Source organism: Peromyscus leucopus, chromosome 5, assembly GCF_004664715.2.
Source record: "Peromyscus leucopus breed LL Stock chromosome 5, UCI_PerLeu_2.1, whole genome shotgun sequence".
In the NCBI taxonomy this organism is placed as follows: domain Eukaryota; kingdom Metazoa; phylum Chordata; class Mammalia; order Rodentia; family Cricetidae; genus Peromyscus; species Peromyscus leucopus.
In genome coordinates, this window is record NC_051067.1 from 18,505,890 (window position 1) to 18,516,476 (window position 10,587).

Below are 10,587 nucleotides of genomic sequence, written 5' to 3' on the forward strand. Positions count from 1 at the left end.
AAGCAATTTAGAATAACCCAGTAGAGTACTCAAGAGAAATACAGGGGCGCCCAATGCTTCCCAAAACTTTCTGCTCTGTACCTTCGATTCTTCCCACAAAGTTACAAAGAAAGGCTAAGCGAGACGCTAAGTAATACATTTGAGTAAGCCAAGAAGGCAGACATCGGTGTCTGCTCTCTATTGGTGATCTGGAAGCGTCACCAACCACGAAGATAGTGTCCTCAATGAACTATTGTGTAAGTGGGGGGGGGGTGAACCCTCTTTTATACCAGACAACTTGCAGCAAGGGTAGCGGTCACAGGCTTTTCAGCTGCGGCTGATGTTGGCAGAAGGTAAACAGCTGGTGCCAGCACCTGTTTCCCATCCCAGGGTCTCATAATGTGCTCACAATTTTGGAATTGAAAGCGTTCCTCAAAGCAACTCATGCATGCAAATAACCTTATCTTTTAATGCTCTGTATATCTTTCCTTCCAAATGTTTATTTCTCATGGTAAACACTGAAGAGTCTAACAGGCCTGGAGGAAAATGTAAGAACTGAGGTAGGGCAATGTAACCAAACCCTGCAATTTTGTTTTATTTTTCCTTCTGAGACAGGGTCTTTATCTGTAGCTGAGGATTTTCCTGAAACTCACTATGTAGCTCAGGCTGGCCTTAAATTATCAGTCCTGCTATCTCAACCTCCCAAGTGCTAGGATTATAGATGTGGGCCTCATGCCCAGCTTAAGCTATAGTGTGTTAATAAGTGTAACCAAAAAATCTTATCCATCCTGATTAAAAGTTTTAAATTAGGTAGTTGAGCAAACTTCCATGACTATACCATGTTATTAAGGCTCTTGCCCACCTCACTTGCTGCCACAGGCAGACGTGGAAGAAGGTAGCTACTTTGTGGAGGCAATTTTCTATGTATTCTTTTCTACATATTCCTTTGGGACAGAGTCCAGACTGGGCATAAAGAGATGTGGAGATAGTCCACATTGGGTTCCTCTTCAAAGCTTCTCAAGGCAAAAGAGAACAAGTTCTCATCTAAGATGGGACCAGGGGCAACTGTGTGTTCAAAGGGGCACTGGCCCACGTGATACTGCCTATGGGTTGTGTTGAGAGACCACAGGTTCCCCAGAAATGTTCATTTGATGCTACCAGCCTAAGTTGCCCTCGAACTCAATATGGAACTGTGGGTGACTTTGAATTCCTGACACTGTTGTCTCTACCTTTAGAATGTTGGAATTACAGTCGTGGGCTAACTATGTCCCATTTGCAGGGCTGCCTTAGTTAAGGTTTCTCGTGCTGTGATAAAATACTATGATGAAAAGCAGCTTGGAAAGAAAGGCATTTATTTCAGTTTATTTACAACTCTGAGGTTGCAATCTAGTCTCCGAAGTAAAGCAAATGCAGGAACTTGAGGCAGGAACCTGGAGGTGAAAAGGGAGGCAGAGACCACAAAGGGGAGCCGCTTACAGGCTTGCTCCTTATGGTTTGCTCAGCCTGCTTTCTTACGCAACTCAGGTTGTACAACCAAGGGGTGGCAGCCCCCCACCCCACCCCAGAATTTGGGCTGGGCTCCCCCACATCAAACGTTAATCAAGCAAAGGCTCTACAGACTTTTGCCTACAGGCAGTCTTTTGGAGGCATTTTTTCAAGTGTGGTTTCTTCTTCTCAGATAATTCTAACTTGTGTTAAGTTGAAGGGGAAAAAAAAGACAAAAGAAAAGCAGAACAGGGTGCTGGGGACTGAACTCAGGGTTCAATGCATGCTAGGCAAATAACTCTACCAACTGAGCTGTATACATCCTCAGCCTCACACTCCATGTTCTTTTGCTATTGTTACACCTTGGCCAAGGCAAAGGGGAGAAGCAGTCTCAGGCACTGAGGGAAGTCAAATACCACATAGAAAACATGACTGCTCCTTTGTCATGTCTGTGTTAGGTTTTTTTTTTTTTTTAATAGAACTAGTGACTGTGACCTCGGCCCTTGAAAGGAAGAGTAAATAGACGCGGATAGACACACATGAGGGAGAATGCCATGGGAAGATGGAGACAGATATTGAACGATGTGTTGACCTGTCAAAGGATGCCAACACCTGGCAGCAGCTACCAGGAGACAATCCTGAAACAGACTTCCCTTCAGAGATCCTGGGAGAAAAGAGTCTTGCCAACACCTTCCTCTTCGACCTCCAGCCTCCAGAGCGGTGAGAGAAGTTTCTGGTATTTGAAGCTATCCAGCCTGTTCTGTTTTATTACGCACCTGCAGGCAATGAATCTACCCTGTCCTGTATCAAGGCAGAGGCCAGGCTCTGCTGCCTCCCTCTCTTCCCACCGAACAACAGCCGCAAGGAGGAGACAATGGGAGTTCTCTTTGATGCTTAAAGATCAAAGGGTGGAATTTGGGCACTAAAGTCTTTCCGTAGGTCACAAGTCGCTGTGACATTGGCACATTATTTATTGAGCATGTGCTTTGTGCCTGGCCACGAAGTTGCCCAGATCTTGTGGAAGAGTAGATGAGGACTAGGGTTCAGTAACTTGCCTGGGTCACAGCAGGCATGGCTTGGGTAGAGACTCCAGGTCTGTACTTCCACAGACAACTGTCTCTTCTCCTCACTTGTTTTGAGGTGTGTGTGTGTGTGTGTGTGTGTGTGTGTGTGTGTGTGTGCGCGCGCGCGCGCGCGCGCGCGCCTTCTTCAGATAAGATTCAGTCATGCACAGTATGTGTGTGGAAGCCACAGAATGACTATTTTTTTAGGGAATTCCAGAGAAAACAGAAAGCTGGTGAAGGAAATTAGGACTCAGATCTGGAATAAGGAAGACTCAGATGTGGTGACATTTTTATATGTCTTTGAGTGACATCCCAATGTACACCCAATACATTTTCTGTGAGATGTGAATGATTTCGCTGTAACACTTAAAATTAATTAGCCAAAAGGCTATCTTGGCAGTAAACAAGTGTAAAATATCTGACATGCTCAACCCTGTGGGATGCTCAACCCTGTGGGATGCTCAACCCTGTGGGATGCTCAGCCCGCACAGCGAGTGGTCTTTAGACTCTTGCCAAGCTCCTAATGTATTTCAAAAGAGCAATCAACTTGATCCACCCTTGAAGGTGCTTCTGACCCCCAGTGCATTTGCCTGCCCAGTGAAGCCAAGAAGCCAAAACCATATGTGTAGATAGAGAGCTTGTAAGGTTTGGGCTTGAAAACCATCCTTCTTCCACAGTGAGAACCAGTCATATTTTGTCTCTGAGTGGCCACGCAGATGCACACAGTACCCTCTGTGTATTTAATTAGTCTGCATTTAATGTCCTGGGTACCAACTGTAGGTATGCCTTTGCTGGGACTGAGCCATTTCTAATCTAAACAGAGCGGTGAGGTTTGCTGGAATTTGACTCTCGGGGAGTTTCCCTGAGCTTCCCTGAGTGGCGACTTTGGCTGCATTGCAGTCCCAGGCTGAACACGTTCTGTGGAGGAATTATGTGGCTTGTTGGCAGAGTTGCTCCTAGTATCCTCTGGAGCAATCACGTGGTAGAATCTGTGGGACATTTCCCCCATTTCCATGTCTTCTTCATTCTCAGTATTCTGCTGGACTACATTTCCCAGACTCCTTTGCAACTCCGTACAGTCATATCATTGAGTTCTAGCTGAGGGAGTGTAGATGCAAGTGACATATGCCATCATGGACCATGGTTTTTAAGAACTGTTTCTCTTTGTTTTATTTTCTTTTTGCTAGAGGTTCTAGCAGGCATACCAGCCTGTGGCTAGTGGGCTGCATGCGGCCAAGGACAGCTATGAACATGCCCAAACACAAAACTGTAAATTTGGGCCTGCAAGACGGATCCATGGATTAACGTGCTTGTTGCACAAACTTAAAGATATGAGTTTGATGCCTGGAACTCACAGTGGAAGGAGAGAAACAACTCAGGCATCTCTCTCTCTCTCTCTCTCTCTCTCTCTCTCTCTCTCTCTCTGTGTGTCTATCTGTCTGTCTGTCTATCTCTCTTTCTCTGACACACACACACATACACACACACACAATCTTGCTCACTAAATTAAATAATAAAATGTAAATCCCCACGGAAACAAGGCCCCGTAGCCATACTAAGACTGACACACTTATGAACTCGCAGAAAGTGTGGCCGCATGCACAGGACCTGCACAGGTCTAAGCCAAATGGGGTCCCAGTGCTGAGAGGGGGAGCAGACGCAAGCCCCCATCTGTAACCCAGAAGCTATTTCCAATCGATAACTACTTGCTAAGGAAAAATTAGCTTTTGCCAATGGAGTCTCACTGGGTCTACAAAGCACACTTAAGGGCAGGCTCCATGCCAGCAGTAGATGGCCAACACAGAATAAACTCAATAGTATCTTGGGAGGGTTTTACTTGTTTGTTTTGTCCTATTCTGGTTTGTTTTTATTTATCTTATTTTATTTTATTTTTTGGATACCTGTTTGTATTCCAGTGAGAGAAGGAGAGAAGAAAAGGTATGGGTTTGGCTGGGTAGGGAGTTAAGGAGGATCTGAGAGGAGTTGGGGAAGGAGAAACCATTATCAGAATATATTATATGAAAAAAAATCTATTTTCAATTAAAGAGGGTGAAGGAATAATTCTGACCTCTACAGGTGAGGGAACACAAACTCTTTTGAGTGTGTATATAGCACATGTACACACACACCCTTTTGAGCATGTGTATAACACACACACACACACACACACATACACACACACACACACACACAATATTAGCCTCATCTTCTTCTGGTATCCCTGGGTAACTCTGCCTCAGTGACACATAAAATTCCATAAGTGTGCACCCCTTGAATCACGCCCCTCTGTACTTGAGTGTGTTCTGCCTTGAATCTCTTCCTTTCTTCTCTCTAAAACCCAGTTGAGAAAGTTTTCCTTTTTCAAAAATGAGCTGACATCTAAGAAGTCACCTCTGAACAGCTTTTCTCAAGTGGAACTAAGAGCTGTTTTCTCTGTGTGCTCTTTATATCTCATGTGTGTTTTCAGTGAGGGGCTGGGGAATCAACCCCAGAGTCTCACACACGCTAGGTCAGCACCGCACACGGAGCTGTAGCTCACCCCTTTGCGCATGCATTCTTCCATTACCAGCTTGTCAGAGTCTGTATTCAAATTGGTCTTCACCTTCTCTGTGACGGTGCGATGGCCGTGGAGTCTGGTCTCCAGAAGAAAACCTAGGAATGTAAGTGAGCAAGTGAAGAGGAATCCAGGGCTGTGAGTGGCAGCTTAGTGGCTCTGCCCTTGTCCTCGCTCCTGCTATTTAGAAACCTCCACATCCCGATACCAGCTTTCTTCCAACCTGGGGTAAATGCATCATCATGGATAGATAGCACTGATGAAAAGAAACGACAGCAGAGGCAGCTCTCCATCCCACTTCTCTTTTCTTTCTTTTCTCCCTCCTCCCTCCCTCCCTCCCTCCCTCCCTCCCTCCCTCCCTCCCTCCCTCCCTGCCTTCCCTCCTTCCCTCCCCTCCTTCCCTCCTTTCTTGCTTTCTTTTTTCTTCTTTCTGCAGCAGAGTTTTCCTAACCCCTGGCTGGCCTTGACCTTGCAATCCTCGCACCTCAGTCATCCAGGCCCTGGGATCCTAGGTGTGTGCTTTCCACATCACTTTTGTTCACTGTCTCACTCTGAAGTTTTGGAGAGTCTAATCAAGCATTGTACATATTTTTAAAACCTGTTGTAAAATCACTTAAGCTACTAATGAGTTAGGTTTTTTTTTTTTTTTTTTTTTTAGGTTTTAAATTTTGTCTCCCCGCCCCACTTTCCTATAAAATTTACATGCAGGAAGAAGTGGAAGGAGCATTCACCAGCCCAGTGAGAGCCAGGCAGCAGCTCCATTTGAATTTGTAATAGCTCATTTTCACAGGGGTTCCATTCTGAGAACAAAACAGACCCCTTCTCCCACACCTTTATGAGAATTGATTGCAGTTCACAGGGGAAGAAATACACATTGAAAACTCTAGTTCACGTTTTGAAACCATATTCATCATGCAGTTTTAAGATGGGGGTAATAAACATGGTGAGTTATATGTATGGGAACGAAAGAGATTAAAAACTATATTTTAAAAGAAATGGAGTCATGATATTTGTTAAAAAATACAGAACCATGCCTCAATGGAGCAGGCTACCAGGGATACTTAGGTTACCATGTTCTTTGTTTATTTGTTTATTCGTTGTTTTTATTTTTTGTGTATCAGTGTTTTGCCTGGTGTATGTCTGTGTACCGTGAGCATGCAAGGCCCTTGGAGGCCAGAACAGGACATCAGATCCCTTGGAAGTGGAGTTCTAGAGTCAAAGACAGTTGGGAACTACTATGTGGGTGCTGCAAATTGCAACCATGTCCTCGGGAAGATCAGTCGCTGCTATTAACTGCTGAGCCATCTCCAATTCCCCAGTTTGAGAATAAAGGCCTCTTTACATCAGGCACCTGATGGGGTTTGTGTGTGTGTGTGTGTGTGTGTGTGTGTGTGTGTGTGTGTGTCTTGTTTGTTTGTTTGTTTGTTTAACCTAGTCTCAACTTCCTTTGATAGTAGCTCTAATATGGTTGTGGCTTAGTAGCCAATGTTGTCTGGAAGCAGCAGCGTGCCCTTGAGAGGTAACTGATCTGTTACAGAGCCACTTGTCTCTCTCGAGGGTGATCAAGAGACTGTCACAGAGCACAGGGGTCACTGGAACAGTTACAGTTCGAAGCAAATATGTTCCTCCCCTGCCCAAGTGTTTCAATACTAAACTGGTCCCCGGCTGGTCCTGCTGTTTGAGGACAGAGCCTTTGGGATGGGGGGCATGGAAAGGGGCCTCTAGTATTGTTTTCCTCATCACTGTTGCTAAATCCCCGACAGAAATGACTAACGAGAGAAAAGGTTAGCATTGCTCGGTTTGTTCTCTACTGACAGAGGCCATTTTCCAGAATCCCGGGAGTGTGGGCAGTCTGATGAGAGTCTAACTGGAGTCTTAGAACAGAAAAAAACAAAAACAAAACAAAAACCATGGGTAGCACTGGCAGGCTTCCTTCCAGTTGTTGGGAGGAGACAGCTGAGCTGGGATCTCTGGGCAGGCTTCTAAGTCCTGTGGACTGTAGCCAACCTGTTGGAGGGGTGCCAGGCCATCAGTGGCCATTTAGTTGCAGCTGGTCACATGTACTGATGGGATAGTGGGAGATTGCCTGGCTTCTCCCTTGGGATTCCTCCCAGGTTGGGTGTTTAATTTGTCAACAGTTGTTTTGTTAATGACTCCTTTGGTTCAAAAACAGAGTGATCACCTCTCTCCTTCTCTGGATCTGAGGTAAACAAGCTTCTCATCTCAATTGCTGGGACCTGTAGCTCTTTAGGTGGGTGCATTTCTACGACACACAAATGACTTCTAACTACATATTTGGATTTGATGGGTCCTAAGCATTTGAAAGATCCCAGAACTGGGTGGATTTCTGCTCTTTTTGTTTTTAGGACTGTGCTCTTAAGCATACCTTCAGTTATATTCAACTGAATAGTGAATTCTTTACACGGTTTTCTCTGACTTCAGGTGGTAACTTTATGGTGTCATTCTAGTAACAATTCCCTTGAGTCAGAAACATCTGTGCTTATGTTTACTTCTTTCTGTTCTCCTTTGCTAGAATAATAAACAAGTCAATAATATTAATATGATTAAATATCAGCATTAAACAGGAGTATGAGTTTGAATAACATGACTTAATGCAGGTCATGGTTTTGTTATGGTAATCTCTCAGGGCTCAACCAAATACCTTTATTCTATAAAATGGAACTATCTCAAGGCTAAAGGTTTTCCTCCTCCTCTTCCTTCTCCTCCTCCTCCCCCCTCTTTCTCATCTTTAGAATTCCAATAAGACAGTCTAGATTTACTAGAAGGCAACAGAATTACAATCTTCAGGCTTAGCTCCAGGCATACCCTTTCTTTTTATTTTTCATTATTTTTCCTATTTGTAACCTCTAGATCTGGAATCAAGTTGTGAATGGGTAACAGTGATCTTTCTTGCAGACCAGGCTCCACTCATATCTTACTCCTCTGATTGCCCCATGCTGAGTACCAGGATTCCCCAGCCTAGACACAGACCTTTGGCCTGCAGATAGGATTGTCTCACGGGTGTCGTCAACACTGACCTGCTTGATCAGCAAGGTAAAGTTTCATCCTCTCAGCCTCCACTCCGAATCTAGCTGAGGTAGACTTGATTTTGAGATCAAGAGATCAATGAGATATCAATGTAAAAAATCCCAGGATGGCAGGTTAATAGCTTATTTCTCCACTTTTAATCCCAGATTTTATTTAGCTACACAACATGGGTAACTATGGTACACCTCCATATGCTGCTTCTGTTTGCCCAAAATATCTACCCAAAGTTCACTTGGTATCCGTAGGAAGTTAAGGAATGAATAGTTCCACCTGGACAGGTAGGCAGAGCAGCCAGCTGTGGTGGCCACAGAATGTTTACTGAATCCCCACGGGCCTCTCTGTGATGGGCCTTTGTTCACTTTGATGATGCCTGTTTCACTTTCCCACCTCTCAGTGGACTCTGATGGGCATCTCAGTGCCTCCTTGCCTGGCCAGTCATGTCCATTGTGTTGTGTGCCCAAGACATTGTCTCTAGGGTATTGGGCAATCTTGGGTGATAATTAATGACTCAGTGGGCTCACCAATAGCAGCTGCCAATTACCAATCTGCCTATCTGATTTGGTTAGACAGTTATGACACAGTCATGCTATTGTTTAATTTCTGTTACATTTAAACTTGGCTTGCTCATCAATTTCTCTTGAAAATATAGGCTGAACCTGAGGGAACATATCACTATGCATGGTAGCAGTATTTATGTATGCTGGATGGCTATGATACCTGAGGTGACAGTCTTTAGAAGCAAAACTGTAAATAACTGAAACATTGAGTGGCTGAGACACAGCCACCTCATAGATGTAATAGCAGCAAGCCCTTCTTCCTTGCTTATAGTGTAAGTGAAGAGTTACTGAGATCAGTGGGCATGGGTTTGCATCACAAGAACTAAGAAACACACACACACACACACACACACACACACACACACACAGAGAAGGGGGGGCTGGATCTGGATTTAGGTTGGGGAAGAATTTTAAATAAAGGAAAACATTATCAGTCTACTCTTGCCCATAAGTTTCTATTTATTATTTTAGAAGGTTGCCATTTCCAAAAATAAATGCAAAAGAGACAGGCAAATCATTGTCCATGTAGGGTAATGTTGAGCTCTTTATCAGCAATAAGTTATGATGTGTAGTAAGAAGACCTACTGTTTATACTGGGTTTTTCTATCCAAGAGGAGAAGGCCATTTGTAGTCATGATCTCATTTGATTTTACAGCAGTCTACAGGATACTAAGCTGAAGTGGTTAGGTAACAGATAGTGAAGTCACGAAATTGACACCTCCTTAGCAAGTCACTGTATTGCATACACATGAAGCCAGGATTCCTGTGTGATTCCAGCTGAGTTTGTATTGGTTAACCAAGGAGGCACGTGGTTGAACGCCAAACTGTACCAGCCATCTACTTAAATTCAATAATCCAGTGTAAGTGAGGAGGCCATGAGTAACATGCTTTGTGCAGCAAACGTTTGCGCCTGAGAATATCACTTTCTTGTATATCAAAGAATATATAAAGAAAAAAAATTGACAATATCAAGTAACCTCTTATTTTTATCAAAAAGAGCCGGATGGGCTATAACCAGGAGGGTGTCGCCATCTACCTTTCCTATTTAAGACTGTTTCATACTTAAGATATTCGCTGGGCATCTGTTGTTTACCTTCCTGTGCTGGGTTACAGTGCTGAAGCTAGGAAGCCTTTAAAATGTGACTGCTATATGCATTGATGCTGAGGACAAACTGCCTGAGTTCAAATTCTTGCTCTTCTGCTCACCCCATGTGGATCTCCCAGCAAGCCACTTAATGTCAGTTTTCTCATCTACAAGTCAGGATGTCACTACCTACCTCATGGGGTGAAACTGAGTTACTGAGCAGATAGTGGTTTGAATAGGACCACCTAGTAGGTGCTGTGGAAGTACTGGTCATTTTCTTATTTTACTGTTATTATTGCTGGCACTGTTTATCATTTGTAACAGAGATTAGTATCCCCCACTCCAGGGTTTCTTCTGGAGGATTCAATCATAGACATGGATGCAATCCACTGAGTTGCATGTTCCCTAACAAGAGGGACACATTCTGAGAAACATGCTGTTAAATAAGTTTGTCCTTGTGCAGACATTCTGGGGTCTACTTACATACGTCGGGTTGGGTATGATACAAGCACAGTTGTACATGACTGAAACACTTAGTTACTGATTGAAAGAAACATCGTTGCACAAGCATGTCTGTGCAGGATTGTATACAGACAGAAAGCAAAGGTGTGCTGCAAGAGGCATTTAAATTGCCTAATTACCATAAACAGGTCACCTAAAAATTCAATTTTATTTTTCCTCATCAATGCAACAGACCCTTTTATGTGTTTGAAATTTAGGAGAAGGGGGTGGATCCTTTCATATAAAAAGTTCTCAATATAAAATTAATACATGCTTGAATGGGTAACTTCAACTATATTCATATTTAAAAGAGAA